We start from the raw sequence: 16,841 nt of genomic DNA on the forward strand, positions 1-16,841 counted from the left end.
GACCCTTCCACCTCTGCTTCCTGGGTTCTGAGATTACAGACGTGTCCTACCATAGCAGTGTGAAGCCTCGCTGGAGAGCCAACCCAGGGTGTCACGCATGCTCTAAAGAAGCACGCTACCAACTAAATGCATGTCCAGCCCAAGGTGTGCTTGGGAATCTGCAAAGTCTTCTATGAGAAACAGGTCACCAACTGCCGAGGAATGTGGAGCAACAGGGTAACTTGCAAACGTATGATTAGGAAAAGAAAAAGGCCAAAATTGGGTCAGTCTGAAGTCCATCAGGTAAGGCTGCCTAAATGCCTAACTTGCACATAATTTTTTTCACTATTTCCAAGTGGAAAAAGGCCAAACGTCCCAATAACTAAAAACCTGCAAAGTTTTTAAAATGACACTCTTCTCACTCCAACAGTGAGTCCCCATGGCACAGTGTTGGGACTTTTTCCCTTCCTCCTTGGAAAATTAGATTTTCTTCTTTTCCAGCCAGGGCCACTCCAACAGATCTGATGGGAGCCCACAGCACTTCCGGCCGCTGAAAGACAATAATGGGACTGCCATTACTAACATGGCCCGAGGCCTGCACTGAGGTGGAGCTCAGTCCGGAGAAAAGGACCTTTCATTTTCATCAGTTTGCCTGGGCGGCTTTAGAAAGGAAAAGGGGGTGATATTCCCCAGCAGGAAGGCCTAACGCTAGCTCACTCGTCCTTCTGATGCAGGACAGGGTGCAGTCCCCATCATGCTCGCCATTCAACCGTGTTTATGGCTACAAAAGAACCTGCCAGCAAACAGCTGGCTGGAACTTAGTGCTGTGTTTACCACTTCCGAGGTCAGTGAGGGTTCGGCACTGCTAAAGCAGAGAAAGCTACTTGAGCCATCAGGACTTTCGGCGTCATTTACTTGACTTATTGCAACTGTGTGTATGTGTGTGTGTCTGGCAATCCGACGACAACCTGGTAGACTCCATTCTCTTCCACTCTTCAGGTGGATTCTGGGGCTAGAACTTAGGTTTCCGGGCCTGCACCAAGAGTACCTGTAACCTGCTGAGCCATCTTGCAGGCCCTCCAGGTCACTGTAATGAAAGAGGACATCTTGCCAAGGAGTTCTGATGTCTAAAGAGGGAGGAAAGCATCTGAGGTGCTGACTCAGAGATGAAAGGCAGGATCTAGGATCCCCGTGGTTTCACCCACTCATATCAAGGCTGGGTCTCACTTTGAAAATGAGAGCTATCCACAGAAAGAGAAAGGGGGTGGAGGAGAGGGACTCTCCCTTATCACTGCCTTTGATCCCAGATGGAGAAGAGGAGGAAGCAGGCCCACCATATATGTTTTAAAAAGAACAACCTTTCTTCATAGAGGCAAGGAGAAAGAAAAACACTAGGAATAAAGTTGGCCATCCTAAGCAAAGCTTGCCCTTCAGAAATGCCCTTCCCACCCACCCACCCCAGCCCAAAGTGCTTCACAGGTCCTGAGCGCCCACTAGCTCACTAACATGAGCAGCTCAGGAGTGACGTGAAAGAGGTAGGAAGTGCCGTCACCTGTGCAGACGTGAGGACGTGATGAGCGGAAGCTCAGAGGAAGGGGGCAGACATCCGACACAACTGGGCTGTTCAGGTACCTGCTATCCCACTGGGAATGCACCTCACCAATCTCTGAGTGCTAACGAAAGCAAGAAAACAGTAAGATGGCAATGTCACTTTCTGAGCAGGTGGCAGTCCTGCGGAGTCCTCCAGACAGACAAGACTGGACTTACGGACTGGACGAAACCCTCCGGGCACTCAGCTTCAGCCATGGACTACAAATCATTTAAATTAGGGTTTCTCTTCTTACCGAAACATGAATACCAAGCGAAGTGAGTGATTTCCTATGGCCCCAAGCATGAAAACCATGTGATAATGATCTATTATTTATGCACAGGGCTAAAGAATGCCAAAGAAATGGTTTTCCTAAAAAGATGTTTCCTTTACATATAACATATCCTATAATCTAATTTTCTAAAAAATCATTCTATATTTTCATTCATGTATATATTTATTGGTTATGATTTCTTAAAAATGTTGATCAAATATACTTTTTGGTTAGAAATGAAAAGTATTGAAGGCATACAAACACTCCAGTCAGCTTTGTTGTTTTGAAGGGAGGGAGGGAGGGAGGGAGGGAGGGAGGGAGGGAGGGAGGGAGGGAGGGAGGGAGGGAGGGAGGGAGGATTCTCGTCAAAGAGCAGGGCAGTCGCTCTCCTAAACTGGCCCATGACTCAGTGAATGGAAAATCTGTCACCCCACATGAAATGCAATAGAACAAACTCACCTCTGCTGGTTCCCCATCCTTCCTCAAGTACCCGCCTACCAACCAGTCTATGCCCAACCATCTCAGCTCCTCAAACTAACAAAAACAAACTTGCAAAACAAGGAAGTGAACGGCAAACACTTGGGACCCAAACTTACAGTAACAGAGGAAAGCTAGAAGAATCCATATTGGAGACACTGACTGGAGCTCTCTATTCTTTCTTAACCAAGTGCTGAGTCTTGCTGCATTTAAATAAGCTTTTTTTTTACATTTATTTCTTTTTATTTTGTGTTCATTATTGTTTTACCTGCATGTATGTCTATGTGAGTGTGTAAGATCCCCTGGAACTGTAGTTACAGACAGTTGCGAGCTGTCATGTGGATGTTGGGTCCTCTGGAAAAGCAGCCAGTGCTCTTAACCACTGAACCATCTCTCCAGTCCTTAAATACACTCCTAAGAAGCATGAAGTGAATTTTCAAAAATAGATGGTATAAATACATAAATAGAAAGTGCCACTCTTCCCACACCGACCTCGAATCTAACAAGCAAACAAGAAAATTGCATCCTAAGATCTCTCAAGATTGCCACAGGCAATAAGGGCACAAGATGGGTTACAGCGCAGGTTAAATTATGTCCAAAAATCAAAATCCTGTAAGTAACAGTCTCTTCAATAATGATGAACTGTTGTGGAAATTTAAAGTACTGGTCTGAAATAAAATAAAAGCTACGAAATGTGTTAATCTATTTCTTCCATTGTCATCACAGACCTCCCGCTTTTAAAAAAAAAAAAAGATTTCTAATAATGAACTTACTTCTTAAAAGACTATAATTTCATAAAAATATCCTCAAATATGGGTGTAGAGGGCAGAGTGTCCTCAGCATGGAGGAGTCAAGAGACTAACCATAAACTTGAAGGCAGCCCAGTCTACACAGTGAGTTGCAGGGTTATATAGTCAAACTTGGTTCAAAACAAGGAGTGTGTGGTGGGGGTGGGGTGTCAGACACACAAGCAAATTTTGGCATTTCTTCTCCAAAATTAATTAATTAAATCTCCACTTGTAGGAGACGGTGGTAAAGTGAGAAACAAGTTCAAGTGATTAAAAGTATAAGCAAACAGAACTGAAAGAAGGCCCCGTGGGGAAAAGTGCTTTCTCTGAAAGCAGGAAGGCTTGAGTTCAAATCCCCAGACCCACATAAAAAGCCTGGTGTGGCCACACACTCCTGTAACCACGCACAATGGGAAGTGGGACCGGAGGCTTGTTGGGGCTTGGTGCCTACTACTCTAGCTCCAGGTTCATTCAGGGAAGAAACCTGTCTCAAGACAATGAGGCAGACAGTGACAGACTAGGACCCTGGCATTCTCCTCTGGCTTCCACAGCTAATACACACACAGGGTCACATCCCAAAGTTAAAGTATATTCATCTTCTTTCTATCCCAGGGGAAAATACTCTTACAAACACTCAAACATTAACTTGCTCTTCATGCTGTGCTTCATGAGGTATAAGGGTGTCCCCAATCAGCCAGCCCTGACAGCCAGGATGAGGGCCCTCTGCGGAGATGCACAAAGGCTCGAAGGACTGGTTTCGGTGGGGTGCTTCCTGTTTCAGCATACGCAGCCAAACCAGAAGATGATCTGAACCTCTGTGACCAGCGCAAGTAGACAGCAACCTAGGCCCCTCTGCACCATGACCACACTTCCATGAAGGAGCGAGAAAATGGCCTTGGGTGGTGGTCATGAGGAGCATCTCTACATGTTCTTTGTCCACACAGACTTAACAAGGACAGAAACCAGTGAGGCCTCACTTCAGCCCCTTGTCCTTAACTCACCTCCAGGGAACTGGCTTCTAAATACGAAGCAGAAAGCTAAGTGACGTCTAACAAAGGAAGCATTTAGGGCTGCCAGCTAGCCGGGTTTAGCCTCGGCTGGTCCAGGAAGGCGCAGGCTCCAGGCTCCTCCGATCTTGAGGTCCCCTTTAATTAAGCACAGGAGCCTGTCCCCCAGCTCTAGGCAGACCTGGGCATCCCAGACCTGTGCCGGCCTCGGTACAGCCGACGGCACCACAGGGTTCACTGTGAAAACAGAGACAGGTCAGGAATGTGTTTGCTTTTCCAGGTGCAAATGAGGGGTACAGCATGCCATTCCACAGAGTAGCTTAACTCAAAGACACAGAGTGGGCTTTCAAAGAGTCCCGAGGCCCTCTGCATAGCCTCCCTCACATAGAACACGTCTGTTCGGCGAGGCCTCACTGCTGCTTGTGAAGCAATGCCTCACATTTTCCCCGTTCTCCACACTTAGACGCGTACAGATTGCTTTCTGGGAAGCCTACCTTTGTTCTCCATGTTCTCTCAATCTAAGCTTAAATTGGCGTTAAAGAAAACAATCCAGGAAAAAGCTCCCTCTTGGGAGAGCTCAGAATATTATCATTGTATCAAAAACAAAAAAAAAATAGGTTTCTAAGCAATAGACAAGAACATAGGAAGAATCCAACTTTGGTTGGCCTTAATATTCAGCTACCTGGGAACACACACCCCCATTGTTCCAAGACTGAAGAAACATGCATGATGATAAATGTAGAAGTGGGCACGGTGACACATGCCTGTAATCCCAGCACCTTAGAGACTGAGGGAGAAGCATCATGAGTCTGAAATTACCCTAGGCTATAAAGCAAGTTCTAGGCTATCCTGAGCTATATGACAGACCTGATCTAATGTGTGTGTATGTATATATGTATTTGCATATATATGTGAACACAAATATATATACATATATATGTGTGTGTGTGGTTATGGTGGTAGTTATAATTTCTGCTGGTTCCAATAACAAGTGAAACCTATATATCAAAGGCCACATTTTTAGTAAATAAAATTTTCTAAATCAACAATCTGAGTTCAGGGAAAAGTCCACAAAACTCTTAGAAGTAGTTTGATTTTTCTAAAATAGCAATAGATGAAAATCTAATTAAACAAATTAAGTGTCTTTAATTTGTTTCAATGTGTATTACCCTGAATGGGAAAAAAAACTCAACATAATAGGAACTCAAAATGTCTATAATTAACAAGATTCTTCAGTAGAAGAATCCCAACTGAGTGCTTGAAGAGAGGTAATAAGTTCAAACTCAACGTGGGACACATCTATTAACACGTAGACCCTTTAGTTAGGCTGGGGGTCCAGCACATTGGTAAAGTGCTTGCTCATAGCACATGGGCCCTGGCCATCTCAGCACCAGAGAAGGGAGGTGGAGGGGAGGGGAAGGGAGGGGAGCAGAGGGGAGGGGAAGCCTAATTTAGATCAGCAGTCACCTCTATTGTCCAGAGAGACAATGAGACAATCCAACAACCCTGAAGAGGTCGTGTTCTAGGAGATGTTCAAGTCTGAGAAAACGATAATGCAGCAGTGGGTCACGACCCCCACAACCCCTTTGGGGGTCGCGTATCAGATAGCCTGCATATCAGATATTTACATTACTCTTCATAGCAGAAGCAAAGTCACAGTTGTGAATAGCCGCCAATGACGTTTATCGTAGGAGTCCCCACAACATGAGGAACTGCAGTAGAGGGTCACAGCACTGGGAAGGTTGAGAGCCACTGGGATAAAGTATCTAAAGTGATAATGCTGGAACACACTGATGATAGCAAAGAATGGCCCATTGTTTGCCCCTCCGTGACTCTCTAAGCGCAGTGTGGCTCTCTTCACACTGCTCCGCAATACAAGACCATGACTCTAGCATCTTTTCCTACTGCTCGGGAATAGTTTTCCTCTTGAGAAAAAAAGTCACAAAAATGACCGGCCACGGTATAAACACTCACACGGTGGCATTGGGCCAAGCCACTTACAAATACGGTAATATTTTTTATAATGTATACATAGATATACAATATATAACTATACGTGGTTATAGTCAAAAGGAAATGTACCCACTTGGAGAATACACATGCCCACTGCTGATACACCCTTGTGATTTCACTATTTCCAAGAGCAGCAGGAGTGGGGTCCAATTGTCCCTAGAGTGTATCTGTATGTGAATGTAAGTCTTTCCACTGGCGTATGTATCTGATAGTTTCCAACGTCTCAAATGTATAAATTACCCATGATGCCCAGGGTTCTTATCCCATCACTTAAGTGACTGTCGCCCACACGACTACTCAAGATGACCAGGCTAGTTTCTTAGATAGAAACAGCCACGTGTTTCATAAAAGTGAATCGAGAGCTCAAGCAAGGTTCAGAACGGTCCATCTAGTTCACTTCGCAGCTCAGCGAGCATGTCAGGAAAGACTGTGTTCTTATGCGGCCATACACACAAACAGGCCACCTGCTCTGTGTAAGTACTGAGGTGCCTCTCTCACCCTCAGGGAGCTACAACCTTTGCTTCCTCCTCACTGGAAACCAGTTAAAACTGAGGAAACACATCTTCACACAGGGAGGGGACAGTGGTATTCAGAAATGCCTAGCACACAGAAAGTCCCAGGCTTGACCCCCAGCACTACATAGTGTGAGTGACGCCCGTGAAACCTTTAATCTAAGCACCCAGGAGGTGGAAGTGGGAGGGAAGATCAGAGGTTTATCCTGAGCTACACAGCAAGCTGGAGGTCAGCCTGGGCTATGTGAGCCCTCATCTCAAAAAATAAACAAAAGATGAAAGAGGAGTCTGCCTTACCAGATTATAGCTTCAATTTTTCTCTTAGTTTGTAAAATTTTTCACACAATACAGTAACAAGTTCACATTCTAGTCATTTTTAAGCTTGCAATTCATAGGGTTACATACAACCATCTTCACAATCCAAGTTTAGTTCCTCATCATTCCGAACAAAGACCCTAGCCATCCATTACTGCCCCCTGCCCAGCTACTTTGTCTCCGCCACTTTACTGATCCCTGGTATCCCATACAAGTAGAAATGTATAAGCCGGGCGGTGGTGGCGCACGCCTTTAATCCCAGCACTCGGGAGGCAGAGGCAGGCGGATCTCTGTGAGTTTGAGGCCAGCCTGGTCTACAAGAGCTAGTTCCAGGACAGGAACCAAAAAGCTACGGAGAAACCCTGTCTCGAAAATCCAAAAAAAGAAAAAAAATAAATGTATGATGTTTAATATATGATACATATCTATGGTGGTTTAAATGAAAAACCTCTCCCACAGGCTCATGGGTGTGAACACTTTATCCCCATTTGGTGGGGCCATCTGGGAAGGTTAGGGAACATTTGGGTGGTGGACCCATGCTGAGGAAGTACGTCAAGAAGGGTGAGCTTAGAAGGTTTATGGTCTTGTCCCACTTTCTCTTTTCTCCTCTCTCCTCCGGTCTTTACTCCTCTCTCTCCTCTCTCTTCTTCCTCCTTCAACAGGAAGCTTCCCACACCTGCCTGCGGCCATGCCTTCCCCACCATGATGGACTTTTATACATCCGGACCCACAAGCCAAAATAAACTACTCCCTGAGTTGCTTTTCTTCGGGCATTTTAGCACAGCAACTACTACGTGTCCTTCTGTGCCTCAGGGTCCATGAACACTGCAGGGCGCACTGTATCCTCCTCGGGGCTGAATATTATTCATGGGATACCGTATTTGGTCTACGCGCCCACCTCCGGCCTGCTTCAAATAATGCCGCTATAAACCGTGACTTAAACACATCTGAGTCCCCACTGTCTTCTGGGTCAAAACCTCGGAAGAAAGTTGCTGGCAATATGGTAATTCTGGATGAATATTTTTATGAACTACAAAACTTTTCCACAGAAAATATACTATTTCACAGGCCCAACAGCAACACACACCAGGGACTTGATTCAATGGATTTTTAAGTATTCTCCAATTCAATAATCCAGAACGGTGTTACTCTAAAACGGAGCTATTTTTCCTGAGGTAAGAAAGCACACAATAGAAAAAAAGAAGACTGCAATATTTATCACTTTCCTTATTTTCCTCAACTGATTTAAACAATGGAGGACACCAGGTGGCTGTGGCTGGCTGGCTATGATTAAGAACTGTGCAGAAATTAAACCAAGGGCTTCTACACTAGGTGAGCGCTGTATCTTACATGCCCTCCAGGACCCCCAGAAAACCTCTTAAAACATGAGAGAAATGGAGCACGCATCCTAAAAATACATTGAAGATTTTACACTACTATAAAAACTTGGCAATCCCCTGAGCTTTCACCTCAGACTGAAGAGCTGCCGGCAGCTGGTGACTGCTACAAGGGTCGGCTTGCTCTGGAACTGTGGCCAGCGGTTGACTCCTTGTACCCCAGCAGGAGTACACACAACACGAATTCCGTGGGTTAGACACATAATAGATACAAAAATTTGTTGTTGTTGTTGTTGTTTCATTTTATTTTGTTTTTTTGACACGGGGTTTCTCTGTGTAGCTCTGGCTGTCCTGAAACTCGCTCTGTAAACCAGACTGGCCTCAAACTCAGAGATCCGCCTGTCACTGCCTCCTGAGTGCTGGGGCTAAAGGTGTGTGCCACCACCTCCTGACAAATAATTTTTTAAGTTGAAAGATCTATTGCCACAGTGGTTATGCTGTAAAAACTCTCATACTTGAGTGACTGGGTGTAACATATACTGAGATGTTATTCCAGCTTGCTTATTGTTACTATGATAAAACACTAACTCCATCCAACTCATAAGGAAAGGGGTTATTTGGCTTACAGGTTACAGTTTGTCACAAAAGGAAGCCACTACAGGAACACAGAGCAAGGACTGAAGTGCGGAGGACCACCGTGGACTTCGCTACCGGGCTTATGTTCAGCTACGCTTCTGACACAGTGCAGAATCAGCAGCCTAGGGAATGGTACCACCACGTCAATTATCAATCGTGAAAATGCCTCACAGACTTGCCCACGAGCCACTTGACAGAGGCAATTCTTCAACGGAGGGTCCTCTTCCCAGGCGTGTCAAGTTGACAACCAAGATTAGTCTTCACAGATGTGTTTAAAGATATTTACTTATTTCTGGTAAATTCCTCCCGTCACTCAGAACGTCTTTCTTTAGTAGAAATCTAAATACTTAATTCACGAATACCTACAAGTAGGCTCAAGGCAGAGGCACAGCAGACAGTCAACTGGCAGAAGGCCTGCTCCGCAAACCTAAGGCTAACACACAGCCGTAATCCCAGCACTCAATCCCAGTCCTCGGTCCTACACCTGAGAGGCACAGACAGGAGGAGCAGACATTGAAGGCACCCTCAGCACACAGTGATGGAGGACAGCCTGGGCTAAGTGAGAGCCTGTCTTGAAAAGGAAAACAAAAGCAACGACGACGTCCTTAAAGCCTTTAGGGGACAAGGAGATGCACAGGCCTGGAAAGGCGTTTGTCATGCAAGCCTTGGCAGCCAGTGCCTTCACTGGCTGAGTGAGCCACTTTGGTGACCCTAAAACCGTTTCATTAGGAATAGGAGGTCAAGCCTCATCCTGGTTCTGTCTAGATAGTTAAACATTTCTAATTAGCTGCATCTAGAACAATGAAGGCACTTCTAACACTCCCAGCTCCAACACAGTCATTAAACACTGATGCTAAAATGTCAACTCATATCACTCAACATCAGCTCACAACCCCTTCCCTGGCACACACACTCAAAAAGTCTGTTATTGAAAAGTTACAGGGAGGTTAAATGACACTATAGTTATGAAATGTAATACAGGCTCCGATTAGGAACTGTATCGGAACTGACAATACTGCCAGGAACATCAGGACTTACGAGTGCAAAACCGGCGCATCTCAAACCAGGGCAGAGAGGAGAGATGCAGAGACTGATCTATTGTCACAGGAGGAAACATCCTCACTGGCAGACAGCCGGCCACTGAACCTCACAGGCTGGCACGCAGTAGGTTTAAACTCCACACCCTCTGATCCTCCTCTCCTGCCCCACATACCTCTGATCTCCAAGGACTGATCCTTGCTGCTAAATCTACTACAAAGAACCGTCCCCCAGGTGAGCCACAACTTCAGACTGGCATCTCCTTGGTTGGATATTGCAAAGGGCTCAGGTAATCCCCAAGTGACCCTCCTATGAGTGCCTGTACTTGGTTTGACCGAGCTCCCCTGTCTAGCCACCACAATCCAAGCATGCTCCATCGCTCCAAAACATAGAACCTAAGCATATGTTTATGAACATTATATTAATTCAAATATCACCAAAGAAAACTGAAGAATAAAGTTGCTCCTCCACCACCCACAGGCTAAGGTTTCCCTGGAAATGGAGTCCTACCACGAAACTCCAGTTCTAGCACACTGACTCCAATGTGAAGAGTAACAGTTGTGACGCAGAGAGCAAGGAGGCTGTGGCCTGCACGGAGACCATGACTCGTTTGCCAGCTCCAAGGGCTGAGAGCTCAAGGGAAAGGCGCAGATAGCCCAAGGACTGAAGCCTTGCCCAGCATTTAGCATTGGAAGCGCTCCTCTCAGAAACTGCACTTCCTGCTTCATCTCAGCAGTGATCCCGAGCCGAGAAAACCACGCTGGCCAGGCCACGCACTCAGCGTGCTAGTCCAGCCGTACCATGACTTGCCAACAGTTCAGAGAGGATAGCTAAGGTGCAGCACCAGCCTTTGAGACCTCACTCACGGGCTGGTCCATTGAGAGTACGGAGGAAGTAAGGAAACCATAGAAGCTTCAAGGTTCATTTACTGACCACAGAAGGAAAACTAAGTTATTTTTTTCAAACTGTCCCAACACAAATCTACAGTCGCTAAAAACATGCAAATTCCAAAGGGCAGCTCCAATGGAAACTCTGGAGAATAATGGACTATTACTGAGTTCATATAAAGCTTTGTCAAACACATTTAAAGACACCGACTAATGTCTGTGGGAACCATTTAAAGACAGATGAGTTGCTTTTTCCGTATATTAAGATGGAAAAACCCAAATTGAGAGACATGTGGGTGAACGTGGAAATGATTCCTTGACAAGCTAGGTTTGATGACACCGAAACGATGCTAAGATGCAGCCCTCAGTCTCTGCCTGTCACTCGGCATCTTGAAGATCACAGTGAGGCTCTCATTTGTATTAAGCATCTTGATGTCCTAGCAAAGTGAACCACGCATATATCACAGTTAAATCTTGTTTCCATATTTGGCACACTCCCTAGGACACTATAATTCTATTTATAACACGGTTCTTACCCTGATTCTGAGAAAACAGTGCGATGTTCCCCACGGCCCAGGAATGGGTATGAACAAGACATTCATATGTCTGCATGCTCTCATTCACCAATGCTTCGCCTGTAGTTGAGTTTGTAACTTTCCCATAGCTGGAGGCAATGTGACTTATACTCACACTAAAATAACACTGCAGTTTAAAACTGGTTCATTGACATAAGTCTTCGGGATCCTACTGTGTTGTGGAGTCACAATTATGACCTGCAATTATCCCTGTGACCCTAGAAGATACACACAGATTCAAACATCTTTATACTGAACATGGAAGTTGTTTCTTTCTTATTAAAGTGTGGGCTGAAAAGCTGGCTCAGCAGTTAAGAGTTTGCTCTACTGCGGTGGAGGGACAGAGTTCAGTCCCCAGCATTAACTCGGGACAGCTCACAACCACCTGTGACTCCAGCTGCGGGAGACCTTTTACAGTGTGGGCCCCCAGAGCACCGCATTCACACGCACAGGTCCCCACAAAAAAAAAAACGCACATAATGAAAAATAAGTTTTCTTTAAAATCCCAATAAGCAGACGTTATTCCTCACCTGTCTTCTCCTGCAGTGTCTGGGAAACAAGGCCAAGTGATTAAAAGTATAAGCAAACAGAACTGAGAGAAGGCTCCGTGGGGAAAAGTGCTTTCTCTGCAAGCATGAAGGATTGAGTTCAAATCCCCAGACCCACAGCACAATGGGAAGTGGGACCGGAGGCTTGTTGGGGCTTGGTGCCTGCTACACTAGCTCCAGGTTCATTCAGGGAGGAAACCTGTCTCAAGAGAGTGAGGCAGACAGTGATAGACTAGGACCCTGGCATTCTCCTCTGGCTTCCACAACTAATACACGTGCACACACATTCACAAATAAAACACATCCCAAAGTAAAAATGTATTTCTCTTCTTTCTATCGTGGGGGAAAATACTTTTTACAAATTAAACACTCAAACATTAACTTGATCTTCCTGCAGTGCAGTCATGAAGAATGAGCATGCCCCTTCCGACCTCCTCCACCCTCCCCTATCCTCAAAACAAAAACAAAAACGAGTACTGAGTTCTGGAATATCTACAGATAGAACTGAGTCGGATAAATAAGCCTGGAGTTTCACTATCTCATACAAGATCAGGAAGTTTTTGGAATTCCTTTGACCAAATGAAACTTCAAAAATGCGACAGATGGAAATTAAACCTACTTGTCAAAAAAAAAAAAATTCTCTGCCCATTTGCTTATTGCTATGTGCAGGGTCATTCCGGATGCTGTAGTCTAGCACAATTTGTGAATAAATCTTGTGCTGGACTGCTTCAGGGTCTGGTTTGTTTTTCGAAACAGTGTATCAGTAAACATCCTTGGCTGCAGCTCCCTATGTAGACCAGGCTAGCCTTAAACTTCCAGAGATCCACTTGCCTCTGCCTCCCGAGTGCTGAGACTAAGGCATGGGCCACCACACCCTGCTTGATGATTTAATTTTATGTTTTCATAATAAGGCTACTTAAACTCCAGCCCAATGCAGCAACTCCAGAAAGACAACCTCGAGGTCATCGAAAAGAACTGCCCAAGGAACAGGTGATGGAGTGTGCAGGGTTGTGCTTCTGTTTCTTCCAACTCTACTAATGTCTTGCATCTTGCTTCCTAACATTTATACTACTTTGAGGAGGGACAGTGTGAGACATGAGTCTCTCTTCTTAGACAAACTGACCTGGGATTTACTATGTAACCCATCAAACTCACTTGATCTTCCTGCCTCTGCCTCCTGAATGCCAGGATTCGAGGTGTGAGCCACAATGCCTGGCTATGCTACTTCATTGCCCTGAAATGCAGGTAAGAACTGGCTAATTTTCCAGCAATTCCTACACACAATTATTCCAACTAAATAACTATTTAAAGACCAGCCCATCAGTTTTGACTATGACATATAAGCATTTAAAAATGTTAAGTACTTAGATTTTCTCACTCTTTTTGGAAAAGCACAGCCATGCTAGACTTTAAATTCCATTTACAATATGAATTCAAGGGCTGAGCTGAGGATCTAGTACTGTGGTAAATACTTGCCTCAGACATGCACAAGGCCCTGGGTTCAATAGCAAACACTAAAAATGTAGCCCTAAGTCTTCTGGTTGTGAATAAAGAACACTTAACGTGGAGATTCAAACAGCAATGCAGGTCAGCTGAATGCCTCAGGAGTCGGAAAGTTCTGTGTCTCACATTTAAGTTTAAAATAATTTAGAGAAAATAAAATTCAAAGCAGTTCTTGAATCACCTGCCACATTTTAACAGTCAGTTTGCATGTGCCTCCTGGCTGCAGTATGACAGTCTAGACAGAACATGTCTAGCCTGGAGAAACTCTACTGGACGGTGTTTGGATCTACTTGATCCTGATCTGTGACCTTAGATGGCCTTGTTTGCAAAATGTACATGTACTACAACTTAAATCAAAATTCGAGAATTTTAGTCAAATAATGTATAAAGGGCAGAAATGGTGTTTATCTAAGAAGGAACAAACTGTAAGTGCATCTCGAACAGGCACGGTGCTTCATCCTCTCATCCCAGCACCAGGGGAGCCAAAGCAGGGGACAGCTCTGGGGGACCAGCCAGGGCTACACCACAGAAATCCTGTATTTTGTTCTATGATCCTAACTCTGAACCAGTCCCTTCCCTGCCCTATGGATCATTCTCCTAAACAGAGAAGTTTGGGAAGTTTTAAGAGTCGAGCAGAAAGGGCACAAATGCCGGGGAAATAAACAGCTAGCCAGTTCCTAGTGCCCATCCTCAACATTCCTCCAGAAGCCCCCTCCATCCAGCCAATGCTCTAAAGACAGCTATTTTTAAGGGTCTTAAAAGATTACCAGTATGTCCTTCTGAAACTGTATATACTGTCATCAGATACTGCAAGCCCCCACCCCAGAATCTCAAAATTTTAAGAGATCCTCAAGGAACACTATCTTATCAAACAAATGTTTTCCCTCATAAGCATTCAAACCAAAATGCTTAAAAAGCACATGTGGCTAAAACAATATTAGGACAGCAATTCCTTTAAAAAAAACAATTATCAATTAACTATGCTTCATTTTTTTAGCCAGGCCAGGATCTCAGCAAAAAAGAACTGCTGTTGAGAACTGTGCCATTCCAGCCAGAAGCATGCCCGGAGAGCCTTTACCCTCTTCAACAGCTGCTCCTGGGGAGCCAGGAAATTAACTGCAACCAGTCTTTACTGCATCCAGAGTCAGCCTCCGAAGAGGAGTGAAGCAACAGCCCCCCCCAAAAGTCACAAACCCAGGTCAGAGCTGCTGTGGACTCTGTGGCATCGCTCAAGTTCCCGGACCCAGGCTAACTTTGAGGTGCAGGAGGCCCGGGGACTCAAATCCGAACAGAGCAGTGATTTTTTGCTCAAAGCCTGAATTTTGTTTTGTTTTGTTGTTGTTGTTTTAAAAAGAATGTTATTCCAGAACGGATTCCTTTTCTTCCGGGTCTGTCTGTTCCTACTGACTCTCTGCCATAACCACGGTGCCTCCCCTTTCCCAATGCCCCACCTCTTGCCACATTTATAAAAAAGGAGAAAAAAAAAGAAAAGAAAAGAAAGTGGCATATTCCTTCTCCCCCAGCTTTTCCTAGTAAGGCCTGAAAACTGGAGGAAATTCAAATCAAATTAGCTGCATATTAAAAAATAAACAGACAAGCATCAAGGGTGGCTACCCAACAAAGCCCTCACCAGTTCCAAAATATGATTAAGCCAGGGAGGGGAGAGGGGGAGGGGGGCTAGTTGGGATGGAGATAAACGTGTGCATTTTTGGCCCCAGCGTCAGCCTCAGAGCGGCCAAATTCTACATTTTGTTTAAAGAAAACGCTGGGCCTGCGAGAAAAGAAAATAAAAAGTTGTAACTTTTAAGGAAGTCTGCAATCGGCACTGTCTGGATAAAATGCCAGTGCTTCCTTAGTCTGGGATCGCCGGGTGGGAGCCGAGATTCGAAAAATCTCCAAGCCCAGCCACTCGCTCCGGGAAGGCTCCCGGCCAGCGGCGCCGCCCGGCGGCCCAGCCAGGTCTCCCGGGACGGCCGCAGAGTCCCCGGGGCTCCCGCGGCCCTGCGCTGGGGACTCCAGGCGGGCACGGCCCCGGGCCCCGCTTTCCGCGAGGAGTGACAGGCCCTTCCCACGGCAGCCCGTCCCTGCCTGCCATCCGAACCAGACGGTCCCCGCGGCCCGCCCAGCCCGCCCGCCGCCTCAGGGCGCGGATTCCACCCGCTCCGTCTCCCGGCCGCCCCACCCCCGACAGGGGCGCCCCTCGAGGCTGACCGACTGACCCGCGCTCCGCTGGCCCACACGCACCGGGTCGTCCTCTGCTTCCCGCCGCGCCCCGCTCCCCCGCCCGAGCCTGCAGCCGCCTGGCTCGCCGAGTCCAGCCGCGGCCGCCGGTTCCCGCCCCTAGCCCGGGGGGAGCCCAGGGGGCAGGACGGGGAGGGAGGACGTGGCGCGCAGAGGTGGCCAGCGGCGGGCGGGGAGTGTCCCCAAGAGGCCCTGGCGGGGGCGGGGGCGACCGGTCGTCCAGGGACCCTCCCGGGAAGCATCCCGGGTCCCGGGTCGCAGCCCGGCGCCCCCGAGGGGGCAGAGGCGTCCCCGACTCCCAGCTCGGCGCGCACTCACGCCCTCCTCCCTCCACCATATGGAAATCTACAGCCTCCCAAAGTGACACGTCGAAGATTCCTCGGCCTGGCCGCGCGCCCTCCCCCTCCCGGGCAGCGGTCCTGCCGCGGGGATCTGGGCGGGGGAGCGGATTCCTCCTCGGAGCGACGGGCCGGGGAGGAGGGGAGCTCCGAGTCCCGCATCCTCCGCTTTCTTCCACGGCGAGCGGGGGCGAGTGGGGGGCAGGCGGGGCCGCCCCCTACTCGTCCGGGAGCTTGGGGTAGCAGAGCGGTCGCGGGGCGACCGGGACTCCGCAGCCAAGTTTTCCTCGGGCATCCCGGAGCGCTCCGGGGCCAGCAGCGCACTCGGGCGGACTCGATGTCCGCCCGGGCTCCGAAGCGCGGGGACCCGAGAGCGACCGTGGGTGGCACGTCCCCAGGCAGCCCGCCGCTCCCGCACGCCTTACCTCCCCTCGGGCTGAAACGGGGCTCCAGGCGCCCGTCCCAGCCAGCCGTCCGCGGGATCCCCGCCGCCCCCTGCGCCGCTGCCGCCGCTGCCGCCGCTGCTCTCCGCCGCCTCCTCGGGCCGCCGCCGCTGCTCAAATAACTACCAGGAGGGTTTGATGGGGGATTCCGCCATGTCAATGATGTCGGGACCACATGGGGATTCGGGGCCCGCCCACTGCCGTATGCCTTAGACTACACACGCAGTCACAATTGCAGGCTCACTGTAGCTTGGCCAGGCCTCCCTTTCCCCGAAGCCAGGCCTGACTACTCACCGGCTCTGTTTGGTTCCGCAGGATGGAGAAGTCTGAACTGAAGGGAGT

At 47.6% G+C, this 16,841-nt stretch overlaps 1 protein-coding gene across 3 annotated transcripts in view; it reads right to left on the bottom strand.

Annotated features, from left to right (window-relative positions):
- The window catches only part of Fndc3b (fibronectin type III domain containing 3B), a 291,727-nt gene extending 275,112 nt beyond the window's left edge, over positions 1-16,615 (bottom strand). The window contains exon 1 of one of the 3 annotated variants that reach the window (XM_075950510.1): positions 16,482-16,615. The gene's annotated coding sequence lies outside the window, so the exon portion shown is untranslated. Of the gene's footprint in view, positions 1-15,696; positions 15,804-16,481 lie in introns of those variants that run through there. The other 2 variants (XM_075950514.1, XM_075950511.1) reach the window with 2 other exon arrangements.
- Between the last annotated feature and the right edge of the window lie 226 nt (positions 16,616-16,841).

Source organism: Microtus pennsylvanicus, chromosome 16 (assembly GCF_037038515.1).
Source record: "Microtus pennsylvanicus isolate mMicPen1 chromosome 16, mMicPen1.hap1, whole genome shotgun sequence".
NCBI classification, from domain to species: Eukaryota; Metazoa; Chordata; class Mammalia; order Rodentia; family Cricetidae; genus Microtus; species Microtus pennsylvanicus.